Raw genomic sequence first — 23,944 nt, forward strand, 5'->3', positions numbered from 1 at the left:
ACGCGAAAGGTCCCTGGTTTGAAACCGGGTGGAAAACGTGCTTTCTTTCATAAATGCCTTATTTTGGAAATTCAAATACCTTGCAAAAACCACATGCAGCGATTTCTGTAATGTAGTGGTTATCACATTCGCTTCACACGCGAAAGGTCCCCGGTTCGAAACCGGGTGGAAACAGTGCTCTTTGACACATTCAGTAAGAACTGAATTTATAACAGTGAATAGTTGCTTTCATAAATGCCTTATTTTGGAAATTCAAATAAATGATGTGAATATCAGTAAAATTTGGTTTAGTCCTTGCAAAAATCACATGCAGCAGTTTCTGTAGTGTAGTGGTTATCACGTTCGCTTAACACGCGAAAGGTACCTGGTTTGAAACCGGGTGGAAAAAGTGCTTTCTTTCATAAATGCCTTATTTTGGAAATTCAAATACATGCAGTGAATATCAGTAAAATTTGGTTTAGTCCTTGCAAAAACCACATGAAGCAGTTTCTGTAGTGTAGTGGTTATCACATTCGCTTCACACGCGAAAGGTCCCCGGTTCGAAACCGGGTGGAAACAGTGCTCATTGACACAATCAGTAAGAACTGTATTTATAACAGATAATAATATTTTGGAAATTCAAATACATGCAGTGAATAGCAGTAAAATTTGGTTTAGTCCTTGCAAAAATCACATGCGGCAGTTTCTGTAGTGTAGTGGTTATCACGTTCGCTTTACATGCGAAAGGTCCCCGGTTCGAAACCGGGTGGAAACAATGCTCTTTGACACATTCAGTAAGAACTGTATTTATAACAGTGAATAGTTGCTTTCATAAATGCCTTATTTTGGAAATTCAAAGACATGCAGTGAATATCAGTAAAATTTGGTTTAGTCCTTGCAAAAACCACATGAAGCAGTTTCTGTAGTGTAGTGGTTATCACATTCGCTTCACACGCGAAAGGTCCCCGGTTCGAAACCGGGTGGAAACAGTGCTCTTTGACACATTCAGTAAGAACTGTATTTATAACAGATAATAATATTTTGGAAATTCAAATACATGCAGTGAATATCAGTAAAATTTGGTTTAGTCCTTGCAAAAACCACACGAAGCAGTTTCTGTAGTGTAGTGGTTATCACATTCGCTTCACACGCGAAAGGTCCCCGGTTCGAAACCGGGTGGAAACAGTGCTCTTTGACACATTCAGTAAGAACTGTATTTATAACAGTGAATAGTTGCTTTCATAAATGCCTTATTTTGGAAATTCAAATAAATGATGTGAATATCAGTAAAATTTGGTTTAGTCCTTGCAAAAATCACATGCAGCAGTTTCTGTAGTGTAGTGGTTATCACGTTCGCTTAACATGCGAAATTTGGTTTAGTCCTTGCAAAAATCACATGCAGCAGTTTCTGTAGTGTAGTGGTTATCACGTTCGCTTAACACGTGAAAGGTCCCCGGTTCGAAACCGGGTGGAAACAGTGCTCTTTGAACACATTCAGTAAGAACTGTATTTATAACAGTGAATAGTTGCTTTCATAAATGCCTTATTTTGGAAATTCAAAGACATGCAGTGAATATCAGTAAAATTTGGTTTAGTCCTTGCAAAAATCACATGCAGCAGTTTCTGTAGTGTAGTGGTTATCACGTTCGCTTAACATGCGAAAGGTCCCCGGTTCGAAACCGGTTGGAAACAGTGGATTCTTTCATAAATGCCTTATTTTCGAAATTCAAATACATGCAGTGAATATCAGTAAAATTTGGTTTAGTCCTTGCAAAAATCACATGCAGCAGTTTCTGTAGTGTAGTGGTTATCACGTTCGCTTAACACGCGAAAGGTCCCCGGTTCGAAAACGGGTGGAAACAGTGCTCTTTGACACATTCAGTGAGAACTGTATTTATAACAGTGAATAGTTGCTTTCATCAATGCCTTATTTTGGAAATTCAAATAAATGATGTGAATATCAGTAAAATTTGGTTTAGTACTTGCAAAAAACGCATGCAGCAGTTTCTGTAGTGTAGTGGTTATCACATTCGCTTCACACGCGAAAGGTCCCCGGTTCGAAACCGGGTGGAAACAGTGCTCTTTGACACATTCAGTAAAAACTGTATTTATAACAGATAATAATATTTTGGAAATTCAAATACATGCAGTGAATAGCAGTAAAATTTGGTTTAGTCCTTGCAAAAATCACATGCGGCAGTTTCTGTAGTGTAGTGGTTATCACGTTCGCTTTACACGCGAAAGGTCCCCGGTTCGAAACCGGGTGGAAACCGTGCTCTTTGACACATTCAGTAAGAACTGAATTTATAACAGTGAATAGTTGCTTTCATAAATGCCTTATTTTGGAAATTCAAATAAATGATGTGAATATCAGTAAAATTTGGTTTAGTCCTTGCAAAAATCACATGCAGCAGTTTCTGTAGTGTAGTGGTTATCACGTTCGCTTAACACGCGAAAGGTACCTGGTTTGAAACCGGGTGGAAAAAGTGCTTTCTTTCATAAATGCCTTATTTTGGAAATTCAAATACATGCAGTGAATATCAGTAAAATTTGGTTTAGTCCTTGCAAAAACCACATGAAGCAGTTTCTGTAGTGTAGTGGTTATCACATTCGCTTCACACGCGAAAGGTCCCCGGTTCGACACCGGGTGGAAACAGTGCTCTTTGACACAATCAGTAAGAACTGTATTTATAACAGATAATAATATTTTGGAAATTCAAATACATGCAGTGAATAGCAGTAAAATTTGGTTTAGTCCTTGCAAAAATCACATGCGGCAGTTTCTGTAGTGTAGTGGTTATCACGTTCGCTTTACATGCGAAAGGTCCCCGGTTCGAAACCGGGTGGAAACAATGCTCTTTGACACATTCAGTAAGAACTGTATTTATAACAGTGAATAGTTGCTTTCATAAATGCCTTATTTTGGAAATTCAAAGACATGCAGTGAATATCAGTAAAATTTGGTTTAGTCCTTGCAAAAACCACATGAAGCAGTTTCTGTAGTGTAGTGGTTATCACATTCGCTTCACACGCGAAAGGTCCCCGGTTCGAAACCGGGTGGAAACAGTGCTCTTTGACACATTCAGTAAGAACTGTATTTATAACAGATAATAATATTTTGGAAATTCAAATACATGCTGTGAATATCAGTAAAATTTGGTTTAGTCCTTGCAAAAACCACACGAAGCAGTTTCTGTAGTGTAGTGGTTATCACATTCGCTTCACACGCGAAAGGTCCCCGGTTCGAAACCGGGTGGAAACAGTGCTCTTTGACACATTCAGTAAAAACTGTATTTATAACAGATAATAATATTTTGGAAATTCAAATACATGCAGTGAATAGCAGTAAAATTTGGTTTAGTCCTTGCAAAAATCACATGCGGCAGTTTCTGTAGTGTAGTGGTTATCACGTTCGCTTTACACGCGAAAGGTCCCCGGTTCGAAACCGGGTGGAAACCGTGCTCTTTGACACATTCAGTAAGAACTGAATTTATAACAGTGAATAGTTGCTTTCATAAATGCCTTATTTTGGAAATTCAAATAAATGATGTGAATATCAGTAAAATTTGGTTTAGTCCTTGCAAAAATCACATGCAGCAGTTTCTGTAGTGTAGTGGTTATCACGTTCGCTTAACACGCGAAAGGTACCTGGTTTGAAACCGGGTGGAAAAAGTGCTTTCTTTCATAAATGCCTTATTTTGGAAATTCAAATACATGCAGTGAATATCAGTAAAATTTGGTTTAGTCCTTGCAAAAACCACATGAAGCAGTTTCTGTAGTGTAGTGGTTATCACATTCGCTTCACACGCGAAAGGTCCCCGGTTCGAAACCGGGTGGAAACAGTGCTCTTTGACACAATCAGTAAGAACTGTATTTATAACAGATAATAATATTTTGGAAATTCAAATACATGCAGTGAATAGCAGTAAAATTTGGTTTAGTCCTTGCAAAAATCACATGCGGCAGTTTCTGTAGTGTAGTGGTTATCACGTTCGCTTTACATGCGAAAGGTCCCCGGTTCGAAACCGGGTGGAAACAATGCTCTTTGACACATTCAGTAAGAACTGTATTTATAACAGTGAATAGTTGCTTTCATAAATGCCTTATTTTGGAAATTCAAAGACATGCAGTGAATATCAGTAAAATTTGGTTTAGTCCTTGCAAAAACCACATGAAGCAGTTTCTGTAGTGTAGTGGTTATCACATTCGCTTCACACGCGAAAGGTCCCCGGTTCGAAACCGGGTGGAAACAGTGCTCTTTGACACATTCAGTAAGAACTGTATTTATAACAGATAATAATATTTTGGAAATTCAAATACATGCTGTGAATATCAGTAAAATTTGGTTTAGTCCTTGCAAAAACCACACGAAGCAGTTTCTGTAGTGTAGTGGTTATCACATTCGCTTCACACGCGAAAGGTCCCCGGTTCGAAACCGGGTGGAAACAGTGCTCTTTGACACATTCAGTAAGAACTGTATTTATAACAGATAATAATATTTTGGAAATTCAAATACATGCAGTGAATAGCAGTAAAATTTGGTTTAGTCCTTGCAAAAATCACATGCGGCAGTTTCTGTAGTGTAGTGGTTATCACGTTCGCTTTACACGCGAAAGGTCCCCGGTTCGAAACCGGGTGGAAACAGTGCTCTTTGACACATTCAGTAAGAACTGTATTTATAACAGTGAATAGTTGCTTTCATAAATGCCTTATTTTGGAAATTCAAATAAATGATGTGAATATCAGTAAAATTTGGTTTAGTCCTTGCAAAAAACACATGCGGCAGTTTCTGTAGTGTAGTGGTTATCACGTTCGCTTAACACGCGAAAGGTCCCTGGTTTGAAACCGGGTGGTAAAAGTGCTTTCTTTCATAAATGCCTTATATTGGAAATTCAAATACATGCAGTGAATATCAGTAAAATTTGGTTTAGTCCTTGCAAAAACCACATGCAGCGATTTCTGTAATGTAGTGATTATCACATTCGCTTCACACGCGAAATGTCCCCGGTTCGAAACCTGGGTGGAAACAGTGCCCTTTGACACATTCAGTAAGAACTGTATTTATAACAGTGAATAGTTGCTTTCATAAATGCCTTATTTTGGAAATTCAAATAAATGATGTGAATATCAGTAAAATTTGGTTTTTGTCCTTGCAAAAATCACATGCAGCAGTTTCTGTAGTGTAGTGGTTATCACGTTCGCTTAACATGCGAAAGGTCCCCGGTTCGAAACCGGGTGGAAACACTGCATTCTTTCATAAATGCCTTATTTTCGAAATTCAAATACATGCAGTGAATATCAGTCAAATTTGGTTTAGTCCTTGCAAAAATCACATGCAGCAGTTTCTGTAGTGTAGTGGTTATCACGTTCGCTTAACACGTGAAAGGTCCCCGGTTCGAAACCGGGTGGAAACAGTGCTTTTTGAACACATTCAGTAAGAACTGTATTTATAACAGTGAATAGTTGCTTTCATAAATGCCTTATTTTGGAAATTCAAAGACATGCAGTGAATATCAGTAAAATTTGGTTTAGTCCTTGCAAAAATCACATGCAGCAGTTTCTGTAGTGTAGTGGTTATCACGTTCGCTTAACATGCGAAAGGTCCCCGGTTCAAAACCGGTTGGAAACAGTGCATTCTTTCATAAATGCCTTATTTTCGAAATTCAAATACATGCAGTGAATATCAGTAAAATTTGGTTTAGTCCTTGCAAAAATCACATGCAGCAGTTTCTGTAGTGTAGTGGTTATCACGTTTGCTTAACACGCGAAAGGTCCCTGGTTCGAAAACGGGTGGAAACAGTGCTCTTTGACACATTCAGTGAGAACTGTATTTATAACAGTGAATAGTTGCTTTCATCAATGCCTTATTTTGGAAATTCAAATAAATGATGTGAATATCAGTAAAATTTGGTTTAGTACTTGCAAAAAACACATGCAGCAGTTTCTGTAGTGTAGTGGTTATCACATTCGCTTCACACGCGAAAGGTCCCCGGTTCGAAACCGGGTGGAAACAGTGCTCTTTGACACATTCAGTAAGAACTGTATTTATAACAGTGAATAGTTGCTTTCATAAATGCCTTATTTTGGAAATTCAAAGACATGCAGTGAATATCAGTAAAATTTGGTTTAGACCTTGCAAAAACCACATGCAGCAGTTTCTGTAGTGTAGTGGTTATCACGTTCGCTTAACACGCGAAAGGTCCCCGGTTCGAAATAGGGTGGAAACAGTGCATTCTTTCATAAATGCCTTATTTTGGAAATTCAAATACATGCAGTGAATATCAGTAAAATTTGGTTTAGTCCTTGCAAAAATCACATGAAGCAGTTTCTGTAGTGTAGTGGTTATCACATTTGCTTCATACGCGAAAGGTCCCCGGTTCGAAACCGGGTGGAAACAGTGCTCTTTGACACATTCAGTAAGAACTGTATTTATAACAGATAATAATATTTTGGAAATTCAAATACATGCAGTGAATAGCAGTAAAATTTGGTTTAGTCCTTGCAAAAATCACATGCGGCAGTTTCTGTAGTGTAGTGGTTATCACGTTCGCTTTACACGCGAAAGGTCCCCGGTTCGAAACCGGGTGGAAACAGTGCTCTTTGACACATTCAGTAAGAACTGAATTTATAACAGTGAATAGTTGCTTTCATAAGTGCCTTATTTTGGAAATTCAAATAAATGATGTGAATATCAGTAAAATTTGGTTTAGTCCTTGCAAAAATCACATGCAGCAGTTTCTGTAGTGTAGTGGTTATCACGTTCGCTTAACACGCGAAAGGTACCTGGTTTGAAACCGGGTGGAAAAAGTGCTTTCTTTCATAAATGCCTTATTTTGGAAATTCAAATACATGCAGTGAATATCAGTAAAATTTGGTTTAGTCCTTGCAAAAACCACATGAAGCAGTTTCTGTAGTGTAGTGGTTATCACATTCGCTTCACACGCGAAAGGTCCCCGGTTCGAAACCGGGTGGAAACAGTGCTCTTTGACACAATCAGTAAGAACTGTATTTATAACAGATAATATTATTTTGGAAATTCAAATACATGCAGTGAATAGCAGTAAAATTTGGTTTAGTCCTTGCAAAAATCACATGCGGCAGTTTCTGTAGTGTAGTGGTTATCACGTTCGCTTTACATGCGAAAGGTCCCCGGTTCGAAACCGGGTGGAAACAATGCTCTTTGACACATTCAGTAAGAACTGTATTTATAACAGTGAATAGTTGCTTTCATAAATGCCTTATTTTGGAAATTCAAAGACATGCAGTGAATATCAGTAAAATTTGGTTTAGTCCTTGCAAAAACCACATGAAGCAGTTTCTGTAGTGTAGTGGTTATCACATTCGCTTCACACGCGAAAGGTCCCCGGTTCGAAACCGGGTGGAAACAGTGCTCTTTGACACATTCAGTAAGAACTGTATTTATAACAGATAATAATATTTTGGAAATTCAAATACATGCAGTGAATATCAGTAAAATTTGGTTTAGTCCTTGCAAAAACCACACGAAGCAGTTTCTATAGTGTAGTGGTTATCACATTCGCTTCACACGCGAAAGGTCCCCGGTTCGAAACCGGGTGGAAACAGTGCTCTTTGACACAATCAGTAAGAACTGTATTTATAACAGATAATAATATTTTGGACATTCAAATACATGCAGTGAATAGCAGTAAAATTTGGTTTAGTCCTTGCAAAAATCACATGCGGCAGTTTCTGTAGTGTAGTGGTTATCACGTTCGCTTTACATGTGAAAGGTCCCCGGTTCGAAACCGGGTGGAAACAATGCTCTTTGACACATTCAGTAAGAACTGTATTTATATCAGTGAATAGTTGCTTTCATAAATGCCTTATTTTGGAAATTCAAAGACATGCAGTGAATATCAGTAAAATTTGGTTTAGTCCTTGCAAAAACCACATGAAGCAGTTTCTGTAGTGTAGTGGTTATCACATTCGCTTCACACGCGAAAGGTCCCCGGTTCGAAACCGGGTGGAAACAGTGCTCTTTGACACATTCAGTAAGAACTGTATTTATAACAGATAATAATATTTGGGAAATTCAAATACATGCAGTGAATATCAGTAAAATTTGGTTTAGTCCTTGCAAAAACCACACGAAGCAGTTTCTGTAGTGTAGTGGTTATCACATTCGCTTCACACGCGAAAGGTCCCCGGTTCGAAACCGGGTGGAAACAGTGCTCTTTGACACATTCAGTAAGAACTGTATTTATAACAGATAATAATATTTTGGAAATTCAAATACATGCAGTGAATAGCAGTAAAATTTGGTTTAGTCCTTGCAAAAATATCATGCGGCAGTTTCTGTAGTGTAGTGGTTATCACGTTCGCTTTACACGCGAAAGGTCCCCGGTTCGAAACCGGGTGGAAACAGTGCTCTTTGACACATTCAGTAAGAACTGAATTTATAACAGTGAATAGTTGCTTTCATAAATGCCTTATTTTGGAAATTCAAATAAATGATGTGAATATCAGTAAAATTTGGTTTAGTCCTTGCAAAAACCACATGAAGCAGTTTCTGTAGTGTAGTGGTTATCACATTCGCTTCACACGCGAAAGGTCCCCGGTTCGAAACCGGGTGGAAACAGTGCTCTTTGACACAATCAGTAAGAACTGTATTTATAACAGATAATAATATTTTGGAAATTCAAATACATGCAGTGAATAGCAGTAAAATTTGGTTTAGTCCTTGCAAAAATCACATGCGGCAGTTTCTGTAGTGTAGTGGTTATCACGTTCGCTTTACATGCGAAAGGTCCCCGGTTCGAAACCGGGTGGAAACAATGCTCTTTGACACATTCAGTAAGAACTGTATTTATAACAGTGAATAGTTGCTTTCATAAATGCCTTATTTTGGAAATTCAAAGACATGCAGTGAATATCAGTAAAATTTGGTTTAGTCCTTGCAAAAACCACATGAAGCAGTTTCTGTAGTGTAGTGGTTATCACATTCGCTTCACACGCGAAAGGTCCCCGGTTCGAAACCGGGTGGAAACAGTGCTCTTTGACACATTCAGTAAGAACTGTATTTATAACAGATAATAATATTTTGGAAATTCAAATACATGCAGTGAATATCAGTAAAATTTGGTTTAGTCCTTGCAAAAACCACACGAAGCAGTTTCTGTAGTGTAGTGGTTATCACATTCGCTTCACACGCGAAAGGTCCCGGGTTCGAAACCGGGTGGAAACAGTGCTCTTTGACACATTCAGTAAGAACTGTATTTATAACAGATAATAATATTTTGGAAATTCAAATACATGCAGTGAATAGCAGTAAAATTTGGTTTAGTCCTTGCAAAAACCACATGAAGCAGTTTCTGTAGTGTAGTTGTTATCACGTTCGCTTAACACGCGAAAGGTCCCCGGTTCGAAACCGGGTGGAAACAGTGCTCTTTGACACATTCAGTAAGAACTGTATTTATAACAGTAAATAGTTGCTTTCATAAATGCCTTATTTTGGAAATTCAAATAAATGATGTGAATATCAGTAAAATTTGGTTTAGTACTTGCAAAAATCACATGCGGCAGTTTCTGTAGGGTAGTGGTTATCACGTTCGCTTTACACGCGAAAGGTCCCCGGTTCGAAACCGGGTGGAAACAGTGCTCTTTGACACATTCAGTAAGAACTGTATTTATAACAGTGAATAGTTGCTTTCATAAATGCCTTATTTTGGAAATTCAAAGACATGCAGTGAATATCAGTAAAATTTGGTTTAGTCCTTGCATAAACCACATGAAGCAGTTTCTGTAGTGTAGTGGTTATCACATTCGCTTCACACGCGAAAGGTCCCCGGTTCGAAACCGGGTGGAAACAGTGCTCTTTGACACATTCAGTAAGAACTGTATTTATAACAGATAATAATATTTTGGAAATTCAAATACATGCAGTGAATATCAGTAAAATTTGGTTTAGTCCTTGCAAAAACCACACAAAGTAGTTTCTGTAGTGTAGTGGTTATCACATTCGCTTCACACGCGAAAGGTCCCCGGTTCGAAACCGGGTGGAAACAGTGCACTTTGACACATTCAGTAAGAACTGTATTTATAACAGATAATAATATTTTGGAAATTCAAATACATGCAGTGAATAGCAGTAAAATTTGGTTTAGTCCTTGCAAAAATATCATGCGGCAGTTTCTGTAGTGTAGTGGTTATCACGTTCGCTTTACACGCGAAAGGTCCCCGGTTCGAAACCGGGTGGAAACAGTGCTCTTTGACACATTCAGTAAGAACTGAATTTATAACAGTGAATAGTTGCTTTCATAAATGCCTTATTTTGGAAATTCAAATAAATGATGTGAATATCAGTAAAATTTGGTTTAGTCCTTGCAAAAATCACATGCAGCAGTTTCTGTAGTGTAGTGGTTATCACGTTCGCTTAACACGCGAAAGGTACCTAGTTTGAAACCGGGTGGAAAAAGTGCTTTCTTTCATAAATGCCTTATTTTGGAAATTCAAATACATGCAGTGAATATCAGTAAAATTTGGTTTAGTCCTTGCAAAAACCACATGAAGCAGTTTCTGTAGTGTAGTGGTTATCACATTCGCTTCACACGCGAAAGGTCCCCGGTTCGAAACCGGGTGGAAACAGTGCTCTTTGACACAATCAGTAAGAACTGTATTTATAACAGATAATAATATTTTGGAAATTCAAATACATGCAGTGAATAGCAGTAAAATTTGGTTTAGTCCTTGCAAAAATCACATGCGGCAGTTTCTGTAGTGTAGTGGTTATCACGTTCGCTTTACATGCGAAAGGTCCCCGGTTCGAAACCGGGTGGAAACAATGCTCTTTGACACATTCAGTAAGAACTGTATTTATAACAGTGAATAGTTGCTTTCATAAATGCCTTATTTTGGAAATTCAAAGACATGCAGTGAATATCAGTAAAATTTGGTTTAGTCCTTGCAAAAACCACATGAAGCAGTTTCTGTAGTGTAGTGGTTATCACATTCGCTTCACACGCGAAAGGTCCCCGGTTCGAAACCGGGTGGAAACAGTGCTCTTTGACACATTCAGTAAGAACTGTATTTATAACAGATAATAATATTTTGGAAATTCAAATACATGCAGTGAATATCAGTAAAATTTGGTTTAGTCCTTGCAAAAACCACACGAAGCAGTTTCTGTAGTGTAGTGGTTATCACATTCGCTTCACACGCGAAAGGTCCCCGGTTCGAAACCGGGTGGAAACAGTGCTCTTTGACACATACAGTAAGAACTGTATTTATAACAGATAATAAAATTTTGGAAATTCAAATACATGCAGTGAATAGCAGTAAAATTTGGTTTAGTCCTTGCAAAAACCACATGAAGCAGTTTCTGTAGTGTAGTGGTTATCACATTCGATTCACACGCGAAAGGTCCCCGGTTCGAAACCGGGTGGAAACAGTGCTCTTTGACACATTCAGTAAGAACTGTATTTATAACAGATAATAATATTTTGGAAATTCAAATACATGCAGTGAATAGCAGTAAAATTTGGTTTAGTACTTGCAAAAATCACATGCGGCAGTTTCTGTAGGGTAGTGGTTATCACGTTCGCTTTACACGCGAAAGGTCCCCGGTTCGAAACCGGGTGGAAACAGTGCTCTTTGACACATTCAGTAAGAACTGTATTTATAACAGTAAATAGTTGCTTTCATAAATGCCTTATTTTGGAAATTCAAATAAATGATGTGAATATCAGTAAAATTTGGTTTAGTCCTTGCAAAAATCACATGCAGTAGTTTCTGTAGTGTAGTGGTTATCACATTCGCTTCACATGCGAAAGGTCCCCGGTTTGAAACCGGGTGGAAACAGTGCTCTTTGACACATTCAGTAAGAACTGTATTTATAACAGTGAATAGTTGCTTTCATAATTGCCTTATTTTGGAAATTCAAAGACATGCAGTGAATATCAGTAAAATTTGGTTTAGTCCTTGCAAAGATCACATGCAGCAGTTTCTGTAGTGTAGTGGTTATCACGTTCGCTTAACACGCGAAAGGTCCCGGGTTCGAAACCGGGTGGAAACAGTATATCCTTTCGTAAATGCCTTATTTTGGAAATTCAAATACATGCAGTGAATACCAGTAAAATTTGGTTTAGTCCTTGCAAAAATCACATGCAGCAGTTTCTGTAGTGTAGTGGTTATCACGTTCGCTTAACACGCGAAAGGTCCCCGCTTCGAAAACGGGTGGAAACAGTGCTCTTTGACACATTCAGTAAGAACTGTATTTATAACAGTGAATAGTTGCTTTCATAAATGCCTTATTTTGGAAATTCAAAGACATGCAGTGAATATCAGTAAAATTTGGTTTAGTCCTTGCAAAAATCACATGCAGCAGTTTCTGTAGTGTAGTGGTTATCACGTTTGCTTCACACGCGAAAGGTCCCCGGTTCGAAACCGTTTGGAAACAGTGCTCTTTGACACATTCAGCAAGAACTGTATTTATAACAGTAAATAGTTGCTTTCATAAATGCCGTATTTTGGAAATTCAAATAAATGATGTGAATATCAGTAAAACATGCAGCAGTTTCTGTAGTGTAGTGGTTATCACGTTCGCTTAACACGCGAAAGGTCCCCGGTTCGAAACCGGGTGGAAACAGTGCTCTTTGACACATTCAGTAAGAACTGTATTTATAACAGTAAATAGTTGCTTTCATAAATGCCTAATTTTGGAAATTCAAATAAATGATGTGAATATCAGTAAAATTTGGTTTAGTCCTTGCAAAAATCACATGCAGTAGTTTCTGTAGTGTAGTGGTTATCACATTCGCTTAACAGGCGAAAGGTCCCCGGTTCAAAACCGGGTGGAAACAGTGCTCTTTGACACATTCAGTAAGAACTGTATTTATAACAGTGAATAGTTGCTTTCATAAATGCCTTATTTTGGAAATTCAAAGACATGCAGTGAATATCAGTAAAATTTGGTTTAGTCCTTGCAAAAACCACATGAAGCAGTTTCTGTAGTGTAGTGGTTATCACGTTCGCTTAACACGCGAAAGGTCCCTGGTTTGAAACCGGGTGGAAACAGTGCTCTTTGACACATTCAGTAAGAACTGTATTTATAACAGTAAATAGTTGCTTTCATAAATGCCTTATTTTGGAAATTCAAATAAATGATGTGAATATCAGTAAAATTTGGTTTAGTCCTTGCAAAAATCACATGCAGCAGTTTCTGTAGTGTAGTGGTTATCACGTTCGCTTAACACGCGAAAGGTCCCCGGTTCGAAACCGGGTGGAAACAGTGCATTCTTTCATAAATGCCTTATTTTGGAAATTCAAATACATGCAGTGAATATCAGTAAAATTTGTTTTAGTCCTTGCAAAAATCACATGCAGCAGTTTCTGTAGTGTAGTGGTTATCACGTTCGCTTAACACGCGAAAGGTCCCCGGTTCGAAAACGGGTGGAAACAGTGCTCTTTGACACATTCAGTAAGAACTGTATTTATAACAGTGAATAGTTGCTTTCATCAATGCCTTATTTTGGAAATTCAAATAAATGATGTGAATATCAGTAAAATTTGGTTTAGTCCTTGCAAAAACCACATGCAGCAGTTTCTGTAGTGTAGTGGTTATCACATTCGCTTCACACGCGAAAGGTCCCCGGTTCGAAACCGGGTGGGAACAGTGCTCTTTGACACATTCAGTAAGAAATGTATTTATAACAGATAATAATATTTTGGAAATTCAAATACATGCAGTGAATAGCAGTAAAATTTGGTTTAGTACTTGCAAAAATCACACGCGGCAGTTTCTGTAGTGTAGTGGTTATCACGTTCGCTTTCCACGCGAAAGGTCCCCGGTTCGAAACCGGGTGGAAACAGTGCTCTTTGACACATTCAGTAAGAACTGTATTTATAACAGTGAATAGTTGCTTTCATAAATGCCTTATTTTGGAAATTCAAATAAATGATGTGAATATCAGTAAAACATGCAGCAGTTTCTGTAGTGTAGTGGTTATCACATTCGCTTCACAGGCGAAAGGTCCCCGGTTTGAAACCGGGTGGAAACAGTGCTCTTTGACACATTCAGTAAGAACTGTATTTATAACAGTGAATAGTTGCTTTCATAAATGCCTTATTTTGGAAATTCAAAGACATGCAGTGAATATCAGTAAAATTTGGTTTAGTCCTTGCAAAAACCACATGAAGCAGTTTCTGTAGTGTAGTGGTTATCACGTTCGCTTAACACGCGAAAGGTCCCTGGTTCGAAACCGGGTGGAAACAGTGCTCTTTGACACATTCAGTAAGAACTGTATTTATAACAGTAAATAGTTGCTTTCATAAATGCCTTATTTTGGAAATTTAAATAAATGATGTGAATATCAGTAAAATTTGGTTTAGTCCTTGCAAAAATCACATGCAGCAGTTTCTGTAGTGTAGTGGTTATCACGTTCGCTTAACACGCGAAAGGTCCCCGGTTCGAAACCGGGTGGAAACAGTGCATTCTTTCATAAATGCCTTATTTTGGAAATTCAAATACATGCAGTGAATATCAGTAAAATTTGGTTTAGTCCTTGCAAAAACAACATGCAGCAGTTTCAGTAGTGTAGTGGTTATCACATTTGCTTCACAGGCGAAAGGTCCCCGGTTCGAAACCGGGTGGAAACAGTGCTCTTTGACACATTCAGTAAGAACTGTTTTTATAACAGTAAATAGTTGCTTTCATAAATGCCTTATTTTGGAAATTCAAATAAATGATGTGAATATCAGTAAAATTTGGTTTAGTCCTTGCAAAAATCACATGCAGTAGTTTCTGTAGTGTAGTGGTTATCACGTTCGCTTCACAGGCGAAAGGTCCCCGGTTAGAAACCGGGTGGAAACAGTGCTCTTTGACACATTCAGTAAGAACTGTATTTATAACAGTAAATAGTTGCTTTCATAAATGCCTTATTTTGGAAATTCAAATAAATGATGTGAATATCAGTAAAATTTGGTTTAGTACTTGCAAAAACCACATGCAGCAGTTTCTGTAGTGTAGTGGTTATCACATTCGCTTCACACGCGAAAGGTCCCCGGTTTGAAACCGGGTGGAAACAGTGCTCTTTGACACATTCAGTAAGAACTGTATTTATAACAGTGAATAGTTGCTTTCATAAATGCCTTATTTTGGAAATTCAAAGACATGCAGTGAATATCAGTAAAATTTGGTTCAGTCCTTGCAAAAATCACATGCGGCAGTTTCTGTAGTATAGTGGTTATCACGTTCGCTTAACACGCGAAAGGTCCCCGGTTTGAAATAGGGTGGAAACAGTGCTCTTTGACACATTCAGTAAGAACTGTATTTATAACAGTGAATAGTTGCTTTCATAAATGCCTTATTTTGGAAACTCAAAGACATGCAGTGAATATCAGTAAAATTTGGTTTAGACCTTGCAAAAACTACATGCAGCAGTTTCTGTAGTGTAGTGGTTATCACATTTGCTTCACACGCGAAAGGTCCTCGGTTCAAAACAGGGTGGAAACAGTGCTCATTGACACATTCAGTAAGAACTGTATTTATAACAGTGTATAGATGCTTTCATAAATGCCTTATTTTGGAAATTCAAAGACATGCAGTGAATATCAGTAAAATTTGGTTTAGTCCTTGCAAAAATCACATGCAGCAGTTTCTGTAGTGAAGTGGTTATCACGTTCGCTTAACACGCGAAAGGTCCCTGGTTTGAAACCGGGTGGAAAACGTGCTTTCTTTCATAAATGCCTTATTTTGGAAATTCAAATACCTTGCAAAAACCACATGCAGCGATTTCTGTAATGTAGTGGTTATCACATTCGCTTCACACGCGAAAGGTCCCCGGTTCGAAACCGGATGGAAACAGTGCTCTTTGACACATTCAGTAAGAACTGTATTTATAACAGATAATAATATTTTGGAAATTCAAATACATGCAGTGAATAGCAGTAAAATTTGGTTTAGTACTTGCAAAAATCACATGCGGCAGTTTCTGTAGTGTAGTGGTTATCACGTTCGCTTTACACGCGAAAGGTCCCCGGTTCGAAACCGGGTGGAAACAGTGCTCTTTGACACATTCAGTAAGAACTGTATTTATAACAGTGAATAGTTGCTTTCATAAATGCCTTATTTTGGAAATTCAAAGACATGCAGTGAATATCAGTAAAATTTGGTTTAGTCCTTGCAAAAATCACATGCAGCAGTTTCTGTAGTGTAGTGGTTATCACGTTCGCTTAACATGCGAAAGGTCCCCGGTTCGAAACCGGGTGGAAACAGTGCATTCTTTCATAAATGCCTTATTTTGGAAATTCAAATAAATGATGTGAATATCAGTAAAATTTGGTTTAGTACTTGCAAAAACCGCATGCAGCAGTTTCTGTAGTGTAGTGGTTATCACATTCGCTTCACACGCGAAAGGTCCCCGGTTCGAAACCGGGTGGAAACAGTGCTCTTTGACACATTCAGTAAGAACTGTATTTATAACAGTGAATAGTTGCTTTCATAAATGCCTTATTTTGGAAATTCAAAGACATGCAGTGAATATCAGTAAAATTTGGTTTAGACCTTGCAAAAACCACATGCAGCAGTTTCTGTAGTGTAGTGGTTATCACGTTCGCTTAACACGCGAAAGGTCCCCGGTTCGAAATAGGGTGGAAACAGTGCATTCTTTCATAAATGCCTTATTTTGGAAATTCAAATACATGCAGTGAATATCAGTAAAATTTGGTTTAGTCCTTGCAAAAATCACATGCGGCAGTTTCTGTAGTGTAGTGGTTATCATGTTCGCTTTACATGCGAAAGGTCCCCGGTTCGAAACCGAGTGGAAACAATGCTCTTTGGCACATTCATAAAAGAACTATATTTATAATAGTGATTAGTTGCTTTCATAAATGCCTTATTTTGGAAATTCAAAGACATGCAGTGAATATCAGTAAAATTTGGTTTAGTCCTTGCAAAAACCACATGAAGCAGTTTCTGTAGTGTAGTGGTTATCACATTCGCTTCACACGCGAAAGGTCCCCGGTTCGAAACCGGGTGGAAACAGTGCTCTTTGACACATTCAGTAAGAACTGTATTTATAACAGATAATAATATTTTGGAAATTCAAATACATGCAGTGAATATCAGTAAAATTTGGTTTAGTCCTTGCAAAAACCACACGAAGCAGTTTCTGTAGTGTAGTGGTTATCACATTCGCTTCACACGCGAAAGGTCCCCGGTTCGAAACCGGGTGGAAACAGTGCTCTTTGACACATTCAGTAAGAACTGTATTTATAACAGTGAATAGTTGCTTTCATAAATGCCTTATTTTGGAAATTCAAATAAATGATGTGAATATCAGTAAAATTTGGTTTAGTCCTTGCAAAAACCACATGAAGCAGTTTCTGTAGTGTAGTGGTTATCACGTTCGCTTAACACGCGAAAGGTCCCTGGTTTGAAACCGGGTGGAAACAGTGCTCTTTGACACATTCAGTAAGAACTGTATTTATAACAGTAAATAGTTGCTTTCATAAATGCCTTATTTTGGAAATTCAAATAAATGATGTGAATATCAGTAAAATTTGGTTTAGTCCTTGCAAAAATCACATGCAGCAGTTTCTGTAGTGTAGTGGTTATCACGTTCGCTTAACACGCGAAAGGTCCCCGGTTCGAAACCGGTTGGAAACAGTGCATTCTTTCATAAATGCCTTATTTTGGAAATTCAAATACATGCAGTGAATATCAGTAAAATTTGTTTTAGTCCTTGCAAAAATCACATGCAGCAGTTTCTGTAGTGTAGTGGTTATCACGTTCGCTTAACACGCGAAAGGTCCCCGGTTCGAAAACGGGTGGAAACAGTGCTCTTTGACACATTCAGTAAGAACTGTATTTATAACAGTGAATAGTTGCTTTCATCAATGCCTTATTTTGGAAATTCAAATAAATGATGTGAATATCAGTAAAATTTGGTTTAGTCCTTGCAAAAACCACATGCAGCAGTTTCTGTAGTGTAGTGGTTATCACATTCGCTTCACACGCGAAAGGTCCCCGGTTCGAAACCGGGTGGGAACAGTGCTCTTTGACACATTCAGTAAGAAATGTATTTATAACAGATAATAATATTTTGGAAATTCAAATACATGCAGTGAATAGCAGTAAAATTTGGTTTAGTACTTGCAAAAATCACATGCGGCAGTTTCTGTAGTGTAGTGGTTATCACGTTCGCTTTACACGCGAAAGGTCCCCGGTTCGAAACCGGGTGGAAACAGTGCTCTTTGACACATTCAGTAAGAACTGTATTTATAACAGTGAATAGTTGCTTTCATAAATGCCTTATTTTGGAAATTCAAATAAATGATGTGAATATCAGTAAAACATGCAGCAGTTTCTGTAGTGTAGTGGTTATCACATTCGCTTCACAGGCGAAAGGTCCCCGGTTTGAAACCGGGTGGAAACAGTGCTCTTTGACACATTCAGTAAGAACTGTATTTATAACAGTGAATAGTTGCTTTCATAAATGCCTTATTTTGGAAATTCAAAGACATGCAGTGAATATCAGTCAAATTTGGTTTAGTCCTTGCAAAAACCACATGAAGCAGTTTCTGTAGTGTAGTGGTTATCACGTTCGCTTAACACGCGAAAGGTCCCTGGTTCGAAACCGGGTGGAAACAGTGCTCTTTGACACATTCAGTAAGAACTGTATTTATAACAGTAAATAGTTGCTTTCATAAATGCCTTATTTTGGAAATTTAAATAAATGATGTGAATATCAGTAAAATTTGGTTTAGTCCTTGCAAAAATCACATGCAGCAGTTTCTGTAGTGTAATGGTTATCACGTTCGCTTAACACGCGAAAGGTCCCCGGTTCGAAACCGGGTGGAAACAGTGCATTCTTTCATAAATGCCTTATTTTGGAAATTCAAATACATGCAGTGAATATCAGTAAAATTTGGTTTAGTCCTTGCAAAAACAACATGCAGCAGTTTCAGTAGTGTAGTGGTTATCACATTTGCTTCACAGGCGAAAGGTCCCCGGTTCGAAACCGGGTGGAAACAGTGCTCTTTGACACATTCAGTAAGAACTGTTTTTATAACAGTAAATAGTTGCTTTCATAAATGCCTTATTTTGGAAATTCAAATAAATGATGTGAATATCAGTAAAATTTGGTTTAGTCCTTGCAAAAATCACATGCAGTAGTTTCTGTAGTGTAGTGGTTATCACGTTCGCTTCACAGGCGAAAGGTCCCCGGTTAGAAACCGGGTGGAAACAGTGCTCTTTGACACATTCAGTAAGAACTGTATTTATAACAGTAAATAGTTGCTTTCATAAATGCCTTATTTTGGAAATTCAAATAAATGATGTGAATATCAGTAAAATTTGGTTTAGTACTTGCAAAAACCACATGCAGCAGTTTCTGTAGTGTAGTGGTTATCACATTCGCTTCACACGCGAAAGGTCCCCGGTTTGAAACCGGGTGGAAACAGTGCTCTTTGACACATTCAGTAAGAACTGTATTTATAACAGTGAATAGTTGCTTTCATAAATGCCTTATTTTGGAAATTCAAAGACATGCAGTGAATATCAGTAAAATTTGGTTCAGTCCTTGCAAAAATCACATGCGGCAGTTTCTGTAGTATAGTGGTTATCACGTTCGCTTAACACGCGAAAGGTCCCCGGTTTGAAATAGGGTGGAAACAGTGCTCTTTGACACATTCAGTAAGAACTGTATTTATAACAGTGAATAGTTGCTTTCATAAATGCCTTATTTTGGAAACTCAAAGACATGCAGTGAATATCAGTAAAATTTGGTTTAGACCTTGCAAAAACTACATGCAGCAGTTTCTGTAGTGTAGTGGTTATCACATTTGCTTCACACGCGAAAGGTCCTCGGTTCAAAACAGGGTGGAAACAGTGCTCATTGACACATTCAGTAAGAACTGTATTTATAACAGTGTATAGATGCTTTCATAAATGCCTTATTTTGGAAATTCAAAGACATGCAGTGAATATCAGTAAAATTTGGTTTAGTCCTTGCAAAAATCACATGCAGCAGTTTCTGTAGTGAAGTGGTTATCACGTTCGCTTAACACGCGAAAGGTCCCTGGTTTGAAACAGGGTGGAAAACGTGCTTTCTTTCATAAATGCCTTATTTTGGAAATTCAAATACCTTGCAAAAACCACATGCAGCGATTTCTGTAATGTAGTGGTTATCACATTCGCTTCACACGCGAAAGGTCCCCGGTTCGAAACCGGATGGAAACAGTGCTCTTTGACACATTCAGTAAGAACTGTATTTATAACAGATAATAATATTTTGGAAATTCAAATACATGCAGTGAATAGCAGTAAAATTTGGTTTAGTCCTTGCAAAAATCACATGCAGCAGTTTCTGTAGTGTAGTGGTTATCACGTTCGCTTAACATGCGAAAGGTCCCCGGTTCGAAACCGGGTGGAAACAGTGCATTCTTTCATAAATGCCTTATTTTGGAAATTCAAATAAATGATGTGAATATCAGTAAAATTTGGTTTAGTACTTGCAAAAACCGCATGCAGCAGTTTCTGTAGTGTAGTGGTTATCACATTCGCTTCACACGCGAAAGGTCCCCGGTTCGAAACCGGGTGGAAACAGTGCTCTTTGACACATTCAGTAAGAACTGTATTTATAACAGTGAATAGTTGCTTTCATAAATGCCTTATTTTGGAAATTCAAAGACATGCAGTGAATATCAGTAAAATTTGGTTTAGACCTTGCAAAAACCACATGCAGCAGTTTCTGTAGTGTAGTGGTTATCACGTTCGCTTAACACGCGAAAGGTCCCCGGTTCGAAATAGGGTGGAAACAGTGCATTCTTTCATAAATGCCTTATTTTGGAAATTCAAATACATGCAGTGAATATCAGTAAAATTTGGTTTAGTCCTTGCAAAAATCACATGCGGCAGTTTCTGTAGTGTAGTGGTTATCATGTTCGCTTTACATGCGAAAGGTCCCCGGTTCGAAACCGAGTGGAAACAATGCTCTTTGGCACATTCATAAAAGAACTATATTTATAATAGTGATTAGTTGCTTTCATAAATGCCTTATTTTGGAAATTCAAAGACATGCAGTGAATATCAGTAAAATTTGGTTTAGTCCTTGCAAAAACCACATGAAGCAGTTTCTGTAGTGTAGTGGTTATCACATTCGCTTCACACGCGAAAGGTCCCCGGTTCGAAACCGGGTGGAAACAGTGCTCTTTGACACATTCAGTAAGAACTGTATTTATAACAGATAATAATATTTTGGAAATTCAAATACATGCAGTGAATATCAGTAAAATTTGGTTTAGTCCTTGCAAAAACCACACGAAGCAGTTTCTGTAGTGTAGTGGTTATCACATTCGCTTCACACGCGAAAGGTCCCCGGTTCGAAACCGGGTGGAAACAGTGCTCTTTGACACATTCAGTAAGAACTGTATTTATAACAGTGAATAGTTGCTTTCATAAATGCCTTATTTTGGAAATTCAAATAAATGATGTGAATATCAGTAAAATTTGGTTTAGTCCTTGCAAAAAACACATGCGGCAGTTTCTGTAGTGTAGTGGTTATCACGTTCGCTTAACACGCGAAAGGTCCCTGGTTTGAAACCGGGTGGTAAAAGTGCTTTCTTTCATAAATGCCTTATATTGGAAATTCAAATACATGCAGTGAATATCAGTAAAATTTGGTGTAGTCCTTGCAAAAACCACATGCAGCGATTTCTGTAATGTAGTGATTATCACATTCGCTTCACACGCGAAAGGTCCCCGGTTCGAAACCTGGGTGGAAACAGTGCCCTTTGACACATTCAGTAAGAACTGTATTTATAACAGTGAATAGTTGCTTTCATAAATGCCTTATTTTGGAAATTCAAATAAATGATGTGAATATCAGTAAAATTTGGTTTAGTCCTTGCAAAAATCACATGTGGCAGTTTCTGTAGTGTAGTGGTTATCACGTTCGCTTTACACGCGAAAGGTCCCCGGTTCGAAACCGTGTGGAAACAATGCTCTTTGACACATTCAGTAAGAACTGTATTTATAACAGTGAATAGTTGCATTCATAAATGCCTTATTTTGGAAATTCAAAGACATGCAGTGAATATCAGTACAATTTGGTTTAGTCCTTGCAAAAACCACATGAAGCAGTTACTGTAGTGTAGTGGTTATCACATTCGCTTAACACGTGAAAGGTCCCTGGTTCGAAACCGGGTGGAAAAAGTGCTTTCTTTCATAAATGCCTTATTTTGGAAATTCAAATACATGCAGTCAATATCAGTAAAATTTGGTTTAGTCCTTGCAAAAACCACATGCAGCAGTTTCTGTAGTGTAGTGGTTATCACATTTGCTTCACACGCTAAAGGTCCCCGGTTCGAAACCGGGTGGAAACAGTGCTCTTTGACACATTCAGTAAGAACTGTATTTATAACAGAGAATAATAATATTTTGGAAATTCAAATACATGCAGTGAATAGCAGTAAAATTTGGTTTAGTCCTTGCAAAAATCACATGCGGCAGTTTCTGTAGTGTAGTGGTTATTACGTTTGCTTTACACGCGAAAGGTCCCCGGTTCGAAACCGGGTGGAAACAGTGCATTCTTTCATAAATGCCTTATTTTGGAAATTCAAATTCATGCAGTGAATATCAGTAAAATTTGGTTTAGTCCTTGCGAAAATCACAAGCAGCAGTTTCTGTAGTGTAGTGGTTATCACGTTCGCTTAACACGCGAAAGATCCCCGTTTCGAAACCGGGTGGAAACAGTGCTCTTTGACACATTCAGTAAGAACTGTATTTATAACAGAGAATAGTTGCTTTCATAAATGCCTTATTTTGGAAATTCAAAGACATGCAGTGAATATCAGTAAAATTTGGTTTAGTCCTTGCAAAAACCACATGCAGTAGTTTCTGTAGTGTATTTGTTATCACATTCGCTTTACATGCGAAAGGTCCCCGGTTCGAAACTTGGTGGAAACAGTGCTCTTTGACACATTCAGTAAGAACTGTATTTATAACAGTGAATAGTTGCTTTCATAAATGCCTTATTTTGGAAATTCAAATAAATGATGTGAATATCAGTAAAATTTGGTTTAGTCCTTGCAAAAACCACATGCAGCAGTTTCTGTAGTGTAGTGGTTATCACATTCGCTTCACACGCGAAAGGTCCCCGGGTGGAAACAGTGCTCTTTGACACATTCAGTAAGAACTGTATTTATAACAGTGAATAGTTGCTTTCATAAATGCCTTATTTTGGAAATTCAAAGACATGCAGTGAATATCAGTAAAATTTGGTTTAGTCCTTGCAAAAATCACATGCAGCAGTTTCTGTAGTGTAGTGGTTATCACGTTCGCTTAACACGCAAAAGGTCCCTGGTTTGAAACAGGGTGGAAAAAGTGCTTTCTTTCATAAATGCCTTATTTTGGAAATTCAAATACATGCAGTGAATATCAGTAAAATTTGGTTTAGTCCTTGCAAAAACCACATGAAGCAGTTTCTGTAGTGTAGTGGTTATCACGTTTGCTTTACACGCGAAAGGTCCCCGGTTCGAAACCGGGTGGAAACAGTGCTCTTTGACACATTCAGTAAGAACTGTATTTATAACAGTGAATAGTTGCTTTCATAAATGCCTTATTTTGGAAATTCAAAGACATGCAGTGAATATCAGTAAAATTTGGTTTAGTCCTTGCAAAAATCACATGCAGCAGTTTCTGTAGTGTAGTGGTTATCAAATTCGCTTAACACGCGAAAGGTCCCTGGTTTGAAACCGGGTGGAAAAAGTGCTTTCTTTCATAAATGCCTTATATTGGAAATTCAAATACATGCAGTAAATATCAGTAAAATTTGGTTTAGTCCTTGCAAAAACCACATGCAGCAGTTTCTGTAGTGTAGTGGTTATCACATTTGCTTCACACGCTAAAGGTCCCCGGTTCGAAACCGGGTGGAAACAGTGCTCTTTGACACATTCAGTAAGAACTGTATTTATAACAGAGAATAGTTGCTTTCATAAATGCCTTATT

General features: G+C 38.0%; 11 non-coding genes across 11 annotated transcripts; all 11 read left to right on the forward strand.

Annotated features, from left to right (window-relative positions):
- Window positions 1–4,550: 4,550 nt before the first annotated feature.
- Window positions 4,551–4,623, forward strand: trnav-uac (transfer RNA valine (anticodon UAC)). The gene has a single exon. It is a non-coding gene; the product is annotated as a tRNA-Val (tRNA).
- A 1,876-nt stretch (window positions 4,624–6,499) lies between these two features.
- On the forward strand, window positions 6,500–6,572 carry trnav-uac (transfer RNA valine (anticodon UAC)). The gene has a single exon. It is a non-coding gene; the product is annotated as a tRNA-Val (tRNA).
- A 917-nt stretch (window positions 6,573–7,489) lies between these two features.
- trnav-cac (transfer RNA valine (anticodon CAC)) lies at window positions 7,490–7,562 on the forward strand. The gene has a single exon. It is a non-coding gene; the product is annotated as a tRNA-Val (tRNA).
- A 729-nt stretch (window positions 7,563–8,291) lies between these two features.
- On the forward strand, window positions 8,292–8,364 carry trnav-uac (transfer RNA valine (anticodon UAC)). The gene has a single exon. It is a non-coding gene; the product is annotated as a tRNA-Val (tRNA).
- A 1,763-nt stretch (window positions 8,365–10,127) lies between these two features.
- Window positions 10,128–10,200, forward strand: trnav-uac (transfer RNA valine (anticodon UAC)). The gene has a single exon. It is a non-coding gene; the product is annotated as a tRNA-Val (tRNA).
- A 2,310-nt stretch (window positions 10,201–12,510) lies between these two features.
- trnav-aac (transfer RNA valine (anticodon AAC)) lies at window positions 12,511–12,583 on the forward strand. The gene has a single exon. It is a non-coding gene; the product is annotated as a tRNA-Val (tRNA).
- Window positions 12,584–13,152: 569 nt separating this feature from the next.
- Window positions 13,153–13,225, forward strand: trnav-aac (transfer RNA valine (anticodon AAC)). The gene has a single exon. It is a non-coding gene; the product is annotated as a tRNA-Val (tRNA).
- A 507-nt stretch (window positions 13,226–13,732) lies between these two features.
- trnag-ucc (transfer RNA glycine (anticodon UCC)) lies at window positions 13,733–13,805 on the forward strand. Its single transcript has one exon. It is a non-coding gene; the product is annotated as a tRNA-Gly (tRNA).
- A 544-nt stretch (window positions 13,806–14,349) lies between these two features.
- trnav-aac (transfer RNA valine (anticodon AAC)) lies at window positions 14,350–14,422 on the forward strand. The gene has a single exon. It is a non-coding gene; the product is annotated as a tRNA-Val (tRNA).
- A 1,500-nt stretch (window positions 14,423–15,922) lies between these two features.
- Window positions 15,923–15,995, forward strand: trnav-uac (transfer RNA valine (anticodon UAC)). The gene has a single exon. It is a non-coding gene; the product is annotated as a tRNA-Val (tRNA).
- A 2,114-nt stretch (window positions 15,996–18,109) lies between these two features.
- Window positions 18,110–18,182, forward strand: trnav-uac (transfer RNA valine (anticodon UAC)). The gene has a single exon. It is a non-coding gene; the product is annotated as a tRNA-Val (tRNA).
- The last annotated feature ends 5,762 nt before the right edge of the window (window positions 18,183–23,944 follow it).

This window comes from Salvelinus alpinus, chromosome 3 (assembly GCF_045679555.1).
Source record: "Salvelinus alpinus chromosome 3, SLU_Salpinus.1, whole genome shotgun sequence".
NCBI lineage: Eukaryota > Metazoa > Chordata > Actinopteri > Salmoniformes > Salmonidae > Salvelinus > Salvelinus alpinus.